The 16717-nt window shown below is 41.1% G+C and overlaps 1 pseudogene; it reads right to left on the bottom strand.

Moving 5' to 3' along the window:
- Nucleotides 1-1555: 1555 nt before the first annotated feature.
- On the bottom strand, nt 1556-3723 carry LOC120290934 (annotated as a pseudogene).
- Nucleotides 3724-16717: the final 12994 nt, after the last annotated feature.

The raw sequence follows: 16717 nt of genomic DNA, 5'->3' as shown, positions 1-16717 counted from the left end.
AGAGACACACGATATGTAAATTTTAGGTCTTAAATCAACGTATCATTTAGCAAAGATTTTTCAGTAGATTTTTTTAATACGTGCCGCATTGTCCTTATCTTAATTTACCCCCCTTTGGAAATGATTTTTGAAAATGGGTTGATCTTTGCAATGGGAATGAATGGATCATGTGGCCAAAATTGCCAACCTATTATACTTAACTGTCATAAATTTTTAACTATGTCAATTGACTCATAAACCTCTTTTTTGATCAAATTAGCATATCAATTAAGTGCTACATTTTTTTTTTACATTTTTCTAATTAAGTCCATTTGATCAATTTTGATCGGAAATTGCTAAAATAGACCTTTTTTTTTCTTTTCTTTTTTTTTTTTATTTTCCTCTTTTTTTTTACTACAACCAAACAAGGGCTACATTGCTCTCATTTGGCCTCGCCCAAATCCAAGCAAGGCCATCGTGGCTTGACCTTGCCAAAAGCCAATGAGGGCCGACCTTGCCAGCTTTGGGTGATTAAAATTGTCACTTTTCCTCTAGAAAACTAATAAATTTATCAGTATTTGTATTATTTATCGGTGACATAGAAAAATAATATCATTTTCTCTATAAGGAACTAATAAATTTGTCAGCAACATAGGAAAGTGAAATATTTGATGATTTATCACTTTTTGGTTACTCGTAACAGTCGTATGCTGTGATTGTTAATTTTCATATACATCAAAGTATTATTCATTGTATTTACTAACTTTTCCTATAAGAAACTAATAAATTTCTTCTGGCTACAATTGTGCTTGATAAATTCTTTTTCATAGTAAATTATAAAGGTAGCCAGTAACTTTCCATCTACCAGCAAGGTTTTTAATATATGACTTGGCAAGTCTCGTATATATTAAATTTATTTTAGTAACTTTTTTCATATAATAAAGTAAAGCCTTTGAAAGGATCACGTCAGATACCAGTCCTAGTCAAGCACGAGCAGAACGATCGGTTCTCCTTTTTTCTTGCGTCTGACGTGGCACCGACGATGAAAAGTGTTAATGCACGATACTCCTGGTGGGATGACAGCTAGATATTATCCATCTTACCTGCACTTGTACAGAAAAGGTAAATAATGTTTACAAGTAGATGGTCAACGTGGATATAATCGATAGACTTATCTTAATATTTTTTTTTTTTGCCTAATAACCTTCAAATCTCAAATTTTAGTTCTTGTCTCAATTCTATCTTTTGTCTCGTAAAAAAACTCAAACTTTATATGATGTCTCAATTCTACTAAATCTCGAAATTTAAGTCCACTCTCAACACTACCTTAAACTGTTTTTTTAATCTAATGCGACTGAACAGAAGCAGATCCTTGGGCCGAAAAGGGGGGCAGGGGAGAAAAAGAAGCAGAGTCAATCAGTCTTCTTTGAAGGGCCATTCGAAATGGACCCACTTAAAGAAACGGGCTTTTAATGGGCCGGAGGCCCACCCAAGCCCAAACGGTAAACGGGCTGGCTGGACATCGGCCCGTCACTAGGCCCGAACCCGTATTTCCGATCATCTTCACGATCATGCCAGTGAGAACCTGTATCCAATTCGAATCAGCTCTAGAATGAATCACCAGTGATGGATGGTAACTTGAGAGGGCACAGAGATGTGTTTGAGCGCTATATAATACCTGAAACCTTGGAAAAAGTTGACTCAAACTGCCTGAAGAACACGAAAGAAATAAACTGTTTATAAATGTGATCGCCATAAACAGAGTAGATGATCAATTAGTATATAATCACTAGGATTCGCCCCAGTGGCCACCCTTCCAACATGGAAGGGGGAGGTGAGGGGTTCAAATTCTCACATTCTCAGGGGGGATGGGGTAGTTTCAGGAGTGGGTTTTGATTCCCACGCCCTGCAAGAAGCAGGGCAAAAAGTCTGAGAGTGAGCCTAGAATAAGCATAAAGTAGACCGACAAAAAAAAAAAAAAAAGATCAATCGGTACATGTGGTGTGCCATGAATGCTACTAGGAATAGAACTGGGGCATATTTCACGACAGATACTAACCAGAGAGAAGTAGACGAATAAAGCTATGAAGTAGGCGATCCTCGAACCGTAGTCGAACGATCCTTGTATTTTTGCCCACGCCATCGAAGCCACACTTGGAGCCGCCACGAAGATAAAGAACACCGGGTGGAGCTCTTTTGGGAGGGTCTCATTTGTTGGCAGTCTTTGGTATAGTGTCACAAATAGAACTGTGTAATGAGCCAACCCCACAGCAAAGAAAAATAGAGGACCCTCTTTTAGCCCCATAGACGCGCCCAACAATGCCCCGACAAAGTTCCCGACGATCGAGAGATGATTCGAATGATTAGCGACTTTCGAGAGCCTCCTTTGGCCTCCCGACATCCACTGTCCATAAATCTTGAGCTCCAGACAGAAAATGGGCGTTATTAGGACGAACCAAAGAGCCGCATGCAGATTGGTGGCTACTGAAGGCGGAACGCCTTGAGCCAAGAACAAGAGTGCGATCCACGGGGCGAAGAAGAAATTGACACGAATTGGGGGGTAATACCCACGGCGGACTGCTTCAAAGTAGAAGATCACTTTGAGCAGGTATATGGAAGAGACAACCGCGACAATATGTGGAGGAATGACATGGATTCGGAGGTGGCCAGAGTTTTCCACATGATTGCTTGGCTGCTGACTCCAAGACAAATACCGAATGAAGAGATCGGGCACCAGAGAAGGAACGGCCAATGCTTGTCGTCCGGAAGGACTATTTCCTCTGAAGCCTGCACATCAAGTGAAATCTTGATGCCAAGTGACTTTGAGAGGCTGTACCTGATCATATATGAAACAATGAGATGGTTCGGAGCTTAAGACCACCAGAGCTTATCAGTTACAATTACATACCCTGAGAGTGTCTAGTTCTGGCCCTTCCAAGGCATCAAAGTATCTGTCCACAGGCGAAGTTTCAATTTCCGCATTCGGTGCTGTACCATCCTCGCTCGGAGCTCCCTGCGGCTTCCCGCGTAAATTGGACAGCTGTCTCTCGAGCTTCCCCGACCCCGTCTTGAACGAATCGTACCTTTTGTCCTTCACGATGCTGGGATGTTGGGGGAAATTCCTGCCGTTGACTGCCTCTCTATATGCCGATCCTGTTGGCATTGGCTGCGAATAGAACTTTGTCTGCTTGGAGTCCAGGTTTGAAGGGGCAGTGTTATCTAGGTTTCCATTTGTGATTATCGTATCGTCGTGATCGCTGAAGAGAACCCTCTTCGCGTTGAGCAGGTGCGCTTCCACTGGAGACGGCGGCATGCTGATTGAAATGGACTGCATTCTCTCGGAACTCATTACAACAGATCCATTATCAGAGGAAGCTGCTTCAATGTCCTGCTGGTGCACAATAGTCACTTCTGTTACGAACTTTGAAATTTAGTCGGCAAAAGAGAATAAAAAACAAACACAAGTAGCGATTTGAGTGATTCTGCAAGATGCGCATGCTCAATTTCTCAAGGAAAAGCAGAAACTCCTCTGCTTTCTATCTGGTTGTACATTTCTAATTACCAAGGCTCAAAAGTGGAACGAGTTTATCTATTTACGTCAACTAAATTGCAATCATTCAATTGAAGAACCTTTCAAATCATCAAGATTGCGGCATCATCAGCATATAGTTGAGCAGATCGCCACCACTCGTTTCGGAAGGACAAAGGAGGAGGCTTACTTGAGTGGGTGGGCAGACAAGCGGGTTATTGTTGGCTTCGACGTTGTCAAAGCCATTGATTCCATCAGTAGATATAACTTGGATCAGTGAAGGGAGTGTCTCCTCAGAATCTTGCTTCGTCAAAGCCAGATACTCGGTGCTTCCCACGCTGGAACGAAGGCCTCCTGAAATTCAAAGTTTCGATCCTTTTTAGATACACCAACATGTCAGAAATTGAATCGCAAGCAGGGAAATTTCTCAGAACTGAACCAAGCATTCTTCTTCTTAGTTCTCCCTAACAGGTATATATAGTCATTGCTGATATTTGATATGCTCAACAAACTTCCGCAAAGAAAAGAAAGAGGAAACGCGGTCATGTCATGAGTTCTCATAACCAGATAATGAGTAGAGGAGACATGGCATGACAGGACATTGTCCTGAGTATCACATGAAAGACAGCTAAGAAACAGAGCGTTTCAAAGCTCAGAGACAAGACAAGTTCATATTGAGCTTCACACCTGACAACCAAACGAGAAACAAAGAGAAATTGAAAAGATTTCTGACTGGCCAATCTAAAGGCCGGACGAGGAGATCATGACGGCTCAAACCAAAGGATGGAGAAAGACTTTCAAACGAAGCATCCATTAACACGTGTCTCAAGTAGCCTTCTAAATTAGGAAATCTTCTTAATTTTGCAACGTGCATATGATTGACGGTCAAATTTCATGTTCGAAATACGATCCGTAATCGCATGGAAAAATCATCAATCCGATCTCACGCCTAGATACGATTCGTGATTTTGTCTAAAATTGGCCAATCCAATCTCATGTACGAGATACGATTCGTCAATTTATTTCCAAAATTAAATGGACATGGATGATATTTTGCTGGATTTGTTGCCATGTTGTCCTTTATTTGTTTGCTCCCGTAAAAGGAAAAAAAAAACATTTGAGTTAGATTAGATGCATCTTAGGATATTACTTGTTTTAGGGTTATTTTGCATGTCTAGAATATGAAATTTATTTATTTCGAATTTCTTAAATAAAAAATACCAAAAACATAAATTTAGGATGTTAGATTTTTGTTTCACTGATTTAATTGCATGTTAATTATTTGCCAATCTTAATTTCGAATTTTTATCGAAAAAAACAAAAATGATCATGCATATGTCATGTAGAATTAATGCATTATTTGCACGTCATTGCATATTAGGATAACATTTCATGTTTCATTTTAAGTTTAGATATTAGATAGATTACATTTTAGGATTATTTGGGTTAATATAATATTTTAGTTTAAATTAGGATTTGGCTTAACCTAATTCCTAATGCAAATTAAATATAATCTTAATCTAGTTAGATAATTAGGAAAATGTCACAAATAGTCCCTATATTTTCACTCAATGTCCAATTTCGTCCCCGAACTTTCGATTGGCTCAATTTGGTCCCTGAACTATTGATAAAATGTCCGATCTAGTCCCTGAACTTTCGAATGGCTCAATTTAGACCCTAAACTATTAATAAAATGTCCGATCTAGTCCCTAAACTTTCGATCGGCTCAAGTTGGTCCCTGAACTATGATGAAATGTCCGATCTAGTCCTTCGTTACTATTTTCTTTTTTTCTCCTTTTTTCCCTTTTTTCCCTTTTTCCTTTTTTTTTTTTTTTTTTTCCTTTTTTTTTTTTTTTTTCCCTCTGCCGGAGCCGGCGGAGGGCAGGTGTCCGGCGAGGGAGCCCCTCGCCGGCGTCCTCGCAAGCGGGCGAGTCCTCGCCGATCTTGCGAGGAGCCCCTCGCCCGACGCCGGCGAGGGCTCTCCTCGCAGATCCGGCGAGGGCCGTCCTCGCGGCGTCTGCGAGGGAGAGCCCCTCGACGGCGTCGGGCGAGGGCGAGGGCGAGGGGCTCCCTCACCGGATTGGTGAGGGCCCCCGCCCGACGCCGGCGAGGGCGAGGGCCCCTCGTCGGCGTCCCCGCAAGCGGCGAGGGGCTCTCCCTCGCAGATCCGGCGAGGGAGAGCCCCGCAGACGCCCGAGGAGGGCCCTCGCGGATCTGCGAGGAGAGCCCTCGCCCGCTTGCGAGGACGCCGGCGAGGGCCTCGCCGATCTGGCGAGGGGCTCCCTCGCCGGACGCCGGTCCTCCGCTAGCTTCGGCGGGGAAAGCGAAAAAAAAGGGAAAAAAAGGAAAAAAAAAAAAAAAAAAGGGAAAAAAAGAAAAAGAAAATAGTAATGAAGGACTAGATCGGACATTTCATCATAGTTCAGGGACCAACTTGAGCCGATCGAAAGTTCAGGGACTAGATCAGACATTTTATTAATAGTTTAGGGACCAAATTGAGCCATTCGAAAGTTCAGGGACTATATCGGACATTTTATCAATAGTTCAGGGACCAAATTGAGCCAATCGAAAGTTCGAGACGAAATTGGACATTGAGTGAAAATATAGGGACTATTTGTGACATTTTCCCTAGATAATTTTCACATTTTTCCTAATTCCGAATTTCATGAAAAATACAAAAATGTCTTAGAATAAATTAGTTCCACTCTTTAGGATAAATTGCATTTTTAGGAAAAATAAAAAAATGTCATGTAAATGTTATATAGATTAGATTCATGAAATGCACGTCATTTAGAGATTGTTATTAGGTCCATTTAATTAGAAATTGCATGACATTATAATTAGGTTATTTAGTTATATTGCATTGCATATTGCATGATTTTCATTAAATAAGTAAAAACAAAACAAAAAAAGAAAATTGCGTGTTAATTAGAAATCATACCTAAGAATATTGATGTGAATTATGATCTAACAACGCAGATACTTTCGTTACTTTGAGGTAAGTCCTGCAATTTATTCATTGCTTTCTTGGATGTTAAATTGGTGGTTTACGCACCTGCATGATCGCCTCACATGTTAGGGAAATAGTTTAAAATCAATTCCAGCTGCCTGCCAAACATTTTTCGAAATAAAAGAAATGGTACCGAAAGGGCGTTAGAGAAATCTAGCGTAACCAAGTCTCCGTATCCAAATCTCTAGTTCGTAGGAGTAAAGTAACTTTACTTGGATTTCTAATCGACCCACCAAAAATAGATTAGTGACGAATCCTAATTGAAAATAAATTGTATGTTAAGAACTTGAACCTAAGTTGCGAATTAGTATGGGCTTAGGCTAGGCTTAACAATCCATTAGCCAAACCTTAGGTGATTCAAACTCAAAAATTTGATTGCAACAGACACACATCCATGCAAAAAGACAAAATTCCTTTTTGGTTGAGATGAATCGGTGCTGACGGTTGGTGAACGGGGCGATTTACAGGTGTGAATGGCTCGTCTTCGTTCTGGTCTCGTGCTCCCTTTATTCTATTCATTGTGATGTGGACATCCGCGTTCTTTTGACTAACATATGTCCATCAAAAAGTTGGCTCTTCGTCCCCTCATCGGCTTCTTCGAAGCTAAGGCCTACCGCCCGCGAGATATGAACATGGAGGTGGGAAACTTGTAATGCGCACCACATGAGGGGTGATAGCAACTTGGGTGCGGACGTTGAACGGCCCGAGAAATCGTACAACTCAAGTTGCTAAACGCTTGCACGGCAAAAGGAAAAGGAGAAAACGCTAACAAAATCTGTTATCTATCTAGCAGAACAAAAGAAGTCGATAATAATATGAAAAGCATGTAAAGTCTCGATATGCTTTTTTGTTTGTTGAAATGTTATCACTTCAGAGGTAATTTGGATTTGTTTATATAGATAGATATTTTGTTTAGCTCACGAGACTTCGTGTGAGATTTACCCAATTAATTTAGTCCTTAAGGTCACTTTAGCATATCAATATCGACATCTTGAAGGAAAAATGACACTAATGATATTCATCCAATATGGTTCTTGAACTATTTCTAAATGTTTAATTTACAATGAGTCTCTAAACTATAGCAAAATATGTAGTCTAATTCCTAAATTATTGTGAAATGTGCAACCTAATCTTTAATTTTTTTATTTGTTCAGTATAGTCATTTATGTGGTATTGTTCATAAGTTTTGTTATAGCTATGCTATTGCTAATATTTCAAAATATATTCTCATTTCGATCCATTTTCTAATTCGACAAACGTTTGCTATCTTCTTATTATGTCTTTTGATCTTTATTAATGTAATGATAGTTACATTTAAGTACATTGTAGCTCATGATAAAAATAAGTGAAAATGCACATTGACACCAATATTTAATATTTTACTATAAATATAGACTTACGCGGGTATCTTGCTAGTTTCGATTTTTTTTTTTCTAAAATACCCATGGGTCCATAATGAAAATGGCCTTCACTGCTAGTGTTGTCCCATCATGCACATCTTCAGCTAGAGCTAGTTACGACTGGATAGTAGGTTCCCCTTGAACCAGAACTGCTCCTTTGAGATTATGCCAAAACTTCCCTCTCTAATTTAGCAATAATGATAATTATAACAATTACATTTATAACTATAATTATAATATTAGTAATGAATAACAACAATGGCACCAAACGTGGACGAATAAAACCTTAGACAGATGTCGCCGATCTGCTTCAAACCTCCACACTCATTGATAAACTTTTTTATGTCGATTTCACCAAAAACTACGCATTTCTAATTATAAAAAAAATGAAAAGTCACATCGCCGTTCATCCTCACACCTCACATCATGGATTGGGACGGACACCCGCTAATTAGAAAAGATAATTAAATTCTTGGAGATTGTGATAATCATTATTAAATTACAAATAGCTACACGCAGATGTCTCGCCGCGACTTGAGGAAATGGTAATAATTTATAATAGAGATGTTTTCGCGATACATCAGCAGTATTTCGGACCGTCGATTCCGGGCCGCTTTGGAACGCGGAACACGAAAATCGAAATTCCGGGGTTATGATACCATGCGCTGGAGGTCAAACGGGAACGAAATGTTCTCAAATTTTCTTTAATCTATTTATTTTATCTTATTTTATTTAGGGATGATATTATTAGATGGATGTAACGGATCACCGTGGTTCGCATTCGTTCACAGCTCGCTCGGACTCGCTCGCTGCACCGTCGCTCACCCGCACGGCAACGCCCGCCACTCCCGACGAGAGAGTCCCTGAGCAAAACCTAGAAGCCAGAAGCGCTCTTTCTGCGCGAAAGATCGTTCGCTTACGCTCGGTCGTTCTCAGAGGCAAAGAAGCAAACAGTTGGTCGGCACTGTAAGCTTCGGTTTCAATTCACAAGAAGGAGAAGGAATTGTTTCTGCGATGGGAATAGTGATTTCGTCGGTGTTTGTAGATTGAGGGAAATGATGTTTGATGCCGGGATATCTTATGTTTTCTCGTGGGTCGTGAGAGCATGCGATGTGTGCGCGTGAGCTGGAAGGAACGAGTTCCTGAAGGTGTTTTCTGCTTGAAAGATCTTAAGGGTATTGCTTTTGGGTCATGGAAAGCTGTGATGATGAGAAGGATGGCGGCTCCGAAAACCTTATGCCGAAGGCGCTATCGCCCGGGGTAGCGTCTGGGGGTGCCAAGTTCGTGGATGAAGTGCTTAATGGTCAGGATGAATGCTGCTTGGACAACTTTTGGATGGATAAGAAGTTAAGAACGTGTTCTACAAATTGTGCCACGTTTTGCAACCGAGGCGCTTCCTGCGCCATACGAATAGCATCAAGATCGAGGAGCAGTTGGCCATATTCTTGTTCATAATAGGCCATAACCTGCGGACGCGAGCTTGAAACCATTAGTCGGCATTTCAACAATGTCTTGAATGCAACTACGGCAATTTCTTGGGATTTCTTTCAGCCTCCTGGATACGACGTCCCTCAAGAAGTCCCGGCAATTTGGGGCGTTTTTGTTTTTACTCCAAATAGAGAAACAAGCAAAAAGCTTTTCATAATTTTTAATCATACATAATATAATTGAATTGTCGAAACAAAAATTTGATTCTTTTTACGAATTTGATATTGAAAATCCATGAATCTAGAAATTCATTTCGGACAATTGAACCTTCTTGTACTTTTTAAAATGGATTAAAAAGAAATAAAAATACTAGTAATTGTGGGGGTGAATGTAGCCAAATGGATAAAGGGAGTGGATTGTGGGCCTTTCCTAGTATTTCTTTGTTAAGTATAGTTATGATACTTTCGAACTATCTATCTATTCAGCAAATAAATAGAAGTTTTATTTATCAATATGTATGGTCTTGGACCATTAATAATGTTTTTCTTTTAGAGCTCGGTTACTTAATAGATCCACTTACTTTTATTATGTTATTATTTATTACTACAGTTGGAATTTCGGTTCTTTTTTATAGTAACAATTGTATGTCTCATGATCAAGGATATTTGAGATTTTTTGCTTATATGAGTTTTTTCAATACTTCCATGTTGGAATTAGTTACTAGTTCGAATTTGATACAAATTTATATTATTTGAGGCACAAAAAAGATAGGATAAGTTGTTAAAAATTATCATAGAATGGGTACCTCGATTTAATATTTGTACTTGTTATTGTTAGAAAGATATCTTAGAATAATTGCAATTCGTATATAATTATATTGAGTATATCTAAGTGACTATATACATTAAATAATAAGTTTCATAGGGATAACGTGGTATTTTTCAGGAACTAATGTATAATTTTTTTTTGGTAATAAAAAAGAATGGATTGAAATATCTATTGATATTTCTACAAAGAGTATTTTATTGAAGGATTAAGTTATTACTCAACAAAGAAATATTCAAATTATTAAAGGATGAGGTCAATTCATAAGTGCTTTTTGGTCATTATTATAACTTTTTGTTCCCGAAACTAAAAAAGAATATAAATCCGTTTGATAAAATTTTTGTTCCCGAAAATAAAATTTTATTTTTTTGTTTCCATGAATAGATTTGAAGTAGAATTAGGAAATAGAAAAAAAGTAACTTCTTATTCCGGAAATAATTCCTAGAATCGGTTCCTACTTTTCTTTTCTTCTCTTCTTTTCTTCCCCTTTCTCCTTCTTCCCTTTGGCGGGTGACGCTTGGCGACCTTGCCAAAACGTTGCCGGCTTGAGCCTCCCATAGCCACAGTGAGGCTCGGTCTCACCCAAATCTGGTGAGGCCAAGGCTTGCATTGGCCAGGCAAGCCTTCAACAAGCTCGTCGGACCTCGTCCAGCCTGATCGCTAGCCACGGAGGACCTCGCCGGACCTCTCCTTATCGGTTGTCGTGGCCGAGAGATCGGCTACAAAGAAGAAGGAGGAAGAAGAGAAAAAAGAAAAAATATATATAATAAAATTATTAAAAAATTAAAAGAAACAAAAGAATTTAAAAATCTTACCAAACACATTTTTATCTCGGGAATATAAATTTTGGACAGTTACCAAGCACATTTTTTTTTATTAAGAAATTGTTCGAAGAACATAATAAAATTTTTATTTCCACTAAAAAATTGTTCTCTAGAACATAATGGTTATCAAATGCATCCTTACTTACTTAAAGGTAGTTGCTCTCTCAAGTTTATCCACTTTTCTAGAAAGGCTAGCAAGTAAATTGTCTTTAACTTTATTTTTTCGATTATCCCAAGCTGACGTGAATTGGCATGTATGGGGTAAACTTGAAAGTCACACAAAATTTAATGTGTACAAATTTTGGAGAATAATTAATGAAAAATATAGTGTTTTAAAAAAATAATTACATGACAGTTTTTAATGTATTATGATAATAACGATCTATTCTAAATCATAGAAAATCAAATAACAAATAATTATAAATTGTTATGAAACCTATTTTCTCAAGAATTTGAGACTCATAATAGACTATTATATTCATACTACCTCAATACCGGTTATGCTAGCAAATTCCATGAAACATATAGCGTCCGGACAAGAGAAAATTTCAATTCCCCAAAGTCTCTTCCACCAGCTTCACTCGTCTTACGTGCCTAATTATCATTCGACAAGAAGATGGAGGGGGAGTGACGTAAGGCGTGGAGAATAGCGCGGCACGAAGGAAAAGTCAGGAAGAAAGATTCCTAATATCTACCTTGCCGCTTTGCTTTGCGGGACAAGAAAAACTCAACGTCGATTGGTGCTACGGTATCCTGGAGTTCTTCTTATAAGACTGCTCATATCCACTGCTCCCCATTACAGCTATGGAACAGCCCGCGCAGAGCAATCTTGCCTTCACTCAGGAGGAGAATCAAGCTGCCCTCATTTTATCACAGCTAAGATATCACTTCCTGATGGTCCCGCGAGGGTGGGGTGCCCGAAGAAGAAGGTCAGCTCGCCGCTTCCTGATGGTCCCGCACTCTTGGGGTGCCCAGAGAAGAAGGTCAGCCCTCGCAGTCCGTCTCCACCGCTGCAGCCAGCGAATTGCCATGGCGAGGCTGCGGCAGCGCCTTGGTCACCTCCTTGGGAGCCTGCAGCGTTGACCTTGATCGAGGACAAGAAGGATCCAACTTTCTGCATGTAAAGCACTAAAAAGTTATCGTTTTAATACAGGAGAGATGCAATGTTTTAAAAAGTTGAGATATACCAAGTCTGAGATATACGAGATCAAAGTCGAGGTTTTAGGCAAGCCATGGGTGCGTTTTCATGGCTCGTGCTTTTACAAACTTTCTGTATGTAAACCCAGGACAACGAACTTCACATTGGCACACGAGTCATAGTAACGCTAATACAAGGGAGGTAGCTGTTGGTTCTTTTATTCATAAATTTGCTTCTGAAGTGTTTGGGGGACTCCTGATGCCGCTTGACAACGACCGCACGGGTTATACTAACGCTAATACAAGGGAGATAGCTGTTGGTTCTTTTATTCATAAATTTGCTTCTGAAGTGTTTGGGGGACTCCTGATGCCGCTTGACAACGACCGCACGGGTTATACTAACGCTAATACAAGGGAGATAGCTGTTGGTTCTTTTATTTATAAATTTGCTTCTGAAGTGTTTGGGGGACTCCTGATGCCGCTTGACAACGACCGCACGGGTTATACTAACGCTAATACAAGGAGATAGCTGTTGGTTCTTTTATTCATAAATTTGCTTCTGAAGTGTTTGGGGGACTCCTGACGCCGCTTGACAACGACCTTCACATTGGTGCACGAGTCATAGTAACGCTAATACAAGGGAGGTAGCTGTTGGTTCTTTTATTCATAAATTTGCTTCTGAAGTGTTTGGGGGACTCCTAATGCCGCTTGACAACAACCGCACGAGTCATAGTAATGCTAATACAAGGGAGGTAGCTGTTGGTTCTTTTATCACTATTGGGTTAATGCAATTTTGAATATGTTCTTGGTGTGTGACATACCCTAATAGGGTTTATGAAGGGCTTGTGTCAGGTTGTTGAGGCGCTCTGGAAATGTATACCATACTCTATTGCGAGAAAGATATAATCAGCTCATCTTAATTCATTGTTACCCTCAGAAGCACTAGCCCTTAATTGGTTCGAGCAGGAACCATCTAATTCCCATCCGGTTTACATGATGATACTCGAATGCCGAGCATGCAGTAAATCATCTGCTTCTTGAAGTCATCGAGTGAATCCTAATTTTATTATTATTTTAAGGTCGTTTCGCCATTGCCTCGCTTCTCCACTTACAAGTGTCATAGCTTACTGAGCTTGTCGAGCTAGCCTTACCTATCGAATGGAAGTTGTTTGGTAGTCCTTGAATATAATTTGCTGAAGCTAGACCGATACGAACTCTGAATATTTGGTGTCACTCTATCTGTTTAAGTTTGATTTGGCGGTACCCTAGCTGGCAAAGGGAAAAACCATCACGTAGGAGTTCATCATTATGATTAAAGAAAGTCGGTTTGAATATAATTCGCTGATAAACAATCATCTTTATTCTCTTTTAACTGTCGTGGGATGATCTCACCTACTGCAATTAAAGAAATGGTGGTACCGCATCGGCAATTGCTCGCCAAAGGTGGAGGGCGAGTTCGACTTTTGTCTATTCGAATTCACGCCAAAGGAGAATTTACAACTCCAGATCGCTTGCTAACCTATAATACTGTTATATCTATTCATTTGATCGATTTGCTTCGTTCGCAAGAGAAGGGTCACCCGACATATTATATATGTTGTGACATATATAATATGTTTTTTTTAGCAACAACATATATAATATGTTCACTTCTCTTTCTTATCGTCCTTCTAACATGCTTGCTTTATAGCCTTCCACGGAGCTGCAAATTGATAATCGTTGGGATACGCTAGTTGAAGATTGAATGTGGTCTCGGTTCCATCATTAAAATATTATTTAGATGTACCTTACGTCTTCATAACGTATTATGACATCATGTATAACCAATTTAGTCATGCATGTACACTACTTTGTACGCTCGAGCAGTGGGATCACGTCCTCCATAATTACTTTTATCGATTCTCCTCATTTTCTGGTACACTATTATTTTAGAGTAAGTACATACATTGACTCTAATTTGCCTATAGTTTAGTTCTATATCACATTACATGACTTCTAAAATTGAGAGTAGGAGTAGATCTTTGAAAAATTAATCAATGGGAGCAAAGGCACGTACCAGAAATTTTTACAACGCCCATTTGGAAACGGAGTCTAATGAATGGGGAAGAAGCAAAACTTGAACTTTAATTTGTTGTTGTTTATAAAAATAACGTATATAGTGAATGCTTGTCGCGACCTTTGTTGACACCTAAATTTTGATTAGGTTATTAATTAGGCCTTATTTTCTTTTATTTTTCCTTTTTTTCAGATAATAAATAACAAAAACAACAAAAAAATAAAATAAATAAAAGCAAGAAAAACAAAAGCGAAGCAAAGAGTTCATTGGGGTGGGCGCAAGGCCCAACCCCTTTTTCCCTTTCTCGTGGGCCCCTAGGCTCATTTTCTTTCTTTTTCTTGGCCCGGCCCGCACAACCTAACCCTTCCCCTCCTTCTTCCTTCTCCTTCCTTCTTCTTCTCTCGTGCCTCGTGCATCACGCGCGGCGGCCGGCGACGCGCTCAAGGGCAACCTACGGTAAAGAGGAATGGAGGTAGGCCGCCGGAGGAGAGGACGACGCGCATGCGCCTTCAATGCGCGCCTTTAATGCTGAGATGAGACACCGGTTCGGCCGCGGGCGTCCGTTCGGCGTGCGAAGACCGGCGGTCGAAGCCCCGCCGACCGCCGCCTCGCCTATAAATAGCGAGGCACCACCTCCGTCGAAGGACACGGTGAACTCCGAGATCTTCCCTTTGAGAGACTTCAAGGGGGAAATCAAAGAGCAAGCCAAGAGGCCAAGAGTGATCGAAGGCTGCAAAGCTTCGAGCTTCCTGCTGAGAGACTTCAGAAGGGGAGCCGAGGTCGAGCAAGCCTAGATCCGAAGGCTCGCGGCCGGAGAAAGAGAGGTTCTGCTGGAGAGATGAACAGAGAGAGAGGGAGTCGGATCTAAGGCCGCAGACTTCGGGTTCCCCACTGAGAGACTTCGGGGGGTCCGAGGACGCGCAGCCGAGGATCCGAGGCCGCCGAGGCTTGTGTCGTGAGCTTAAACGGCCTCCCACCGAGAGACATCGAGGAGGCCGCGGGCAAGCGAGCCTGCAGAGAGAGGAGAAATCAAGTGCAAGAGACGGTCGAGGCTCAGATCCGCCGTCGATTCAGCTCCAACGCCGCCCCAAACACCATCCCGACGCCGTCCAGATCTAAGTCGCCGTCGTCGCCGCGAGCTGTGCCACCGTGCCGAGCCAAAGCCGAGAGCAGGTGACGATGGAGCCCTGTCTACGCCGCCCATCCGAAGCTCTAATGGCCGTCGCCTTTGCCATTCACCGTCGTCGCCGTAGCCACCGTAGCCGCCGTCGCCATCGTCGCCGCCGGAATGCTCCCGTTTCCCCCCTTTCGGCGTCGCGGATTCGCAAACCCTAGGGTTTGCGATTTCCGGGTCACGAAGCGGATCCGGGTTTGGAAGGCCGGGTAGGGATTCCGCGATTTAGGGGCGGCTGAATCCGGGTCGGATCCGGGTAGGTTTCGCAGGGAGTCGGGTCGAAGTTGGGCGGATCCGGGTAGGGTTTCGTCGGGCCAGGTTGTGCGAGTGGGCCGGGTAGCTTTCGGGCCGAAGGTTTTATGAAAATGGGCCAAGAGCGGTTTGGGTTTCTTTTAAAAATGAGAAGAGGATAAAAACCCGAGCTCGTAGGTCGCGAACCGGATCGGTCCCAACCCGGGAACCCGACCCGGTTCGTTTTTAAAATATAATATAAAATAATATTTTTTAAAAATAATAAAAAAATAAAAATAATTTATTTTCCAAAAAATCAAAAAAATCAAAAATGTCCATATTTTCCCAAAAAAGCCAAAAAAGTCAGAAAAAGCCAAAAAATGATTTATATTTTCAGAAAAAGATCCAAAAATCCAAAAAGCCTTAGGGTTTAAACAAGATTAGGTACCGAAAGGGCATTAGTGATTAACTAGTGTAATCAAGTCCCCGATCCTAATTTCTCTGGTTTCGCAGGAGCAAGTATTTCTCCCGATACTTCGCTTGGGTTTCTAATCGACCCACCCCAAACCGATTAGTGGCGACTCCGTTCTAAAATTAATTTATAGGTTAAAAACTTGGACTATTAAGTCGTGAATTGGTGGACTTGGGAGAGTCTCGGGTTTTGATAAATTCAGCCGAGCCATTAACCTCTTTAGGCGCCCGTACCCGACCGCGGGCGCCCAAAAAAAAAAGAGGTCGCGACAGCCTTGGCGACTCCACTGGGGACTTTGAGGACTTAGGCCATTTTATCTTTGTTTAAATACTTTGCTAACTTGGGTTTTTTCTTTTGTGCAGGGTAATAGCTTAAAGTTTTTTTATTCTGTTAAAATAAATTGTTTTGTGATTATAAACTGCTGTGCATCCTTAAATGTTTTAGCACTACACATGGCACACACAACCCGGCCGGACCGGGCCGCCATAGGATTTTAGGATGGTGTTAAGAAAGATACGACCTCGAACGCGAGACTGCGATGTAGAGGTTGCCTTTCTTTTCCCCGAATTTCTTAGCCGAGGTTAAGGGGGTATGCTGCTAACGCGAGATTGCGACGGGCGGATACCTTTTTAATTTCATCAAACCTTCTCGT

The sequence above is a fragment of the Eucalyptus grandis genome, chromosome 2, assembly GCF_016545825.1.
Source record: "Eucalyptus grandis isolate ANBG69807.140 chromosome 2, ASM1654582v1, whole genome shotgun sequence".
NCBI lineage: Eukaryota > Viridiplantae > Streptophyta > Magnoliopsida > Myrtales > Myrtaceae > Eucalyptus > Eucalyptus grandis.
Note: the sequence above shows the minus strand (reverse complement) of the source record. Positions and strands in the feature narration are given on the sequence as shown.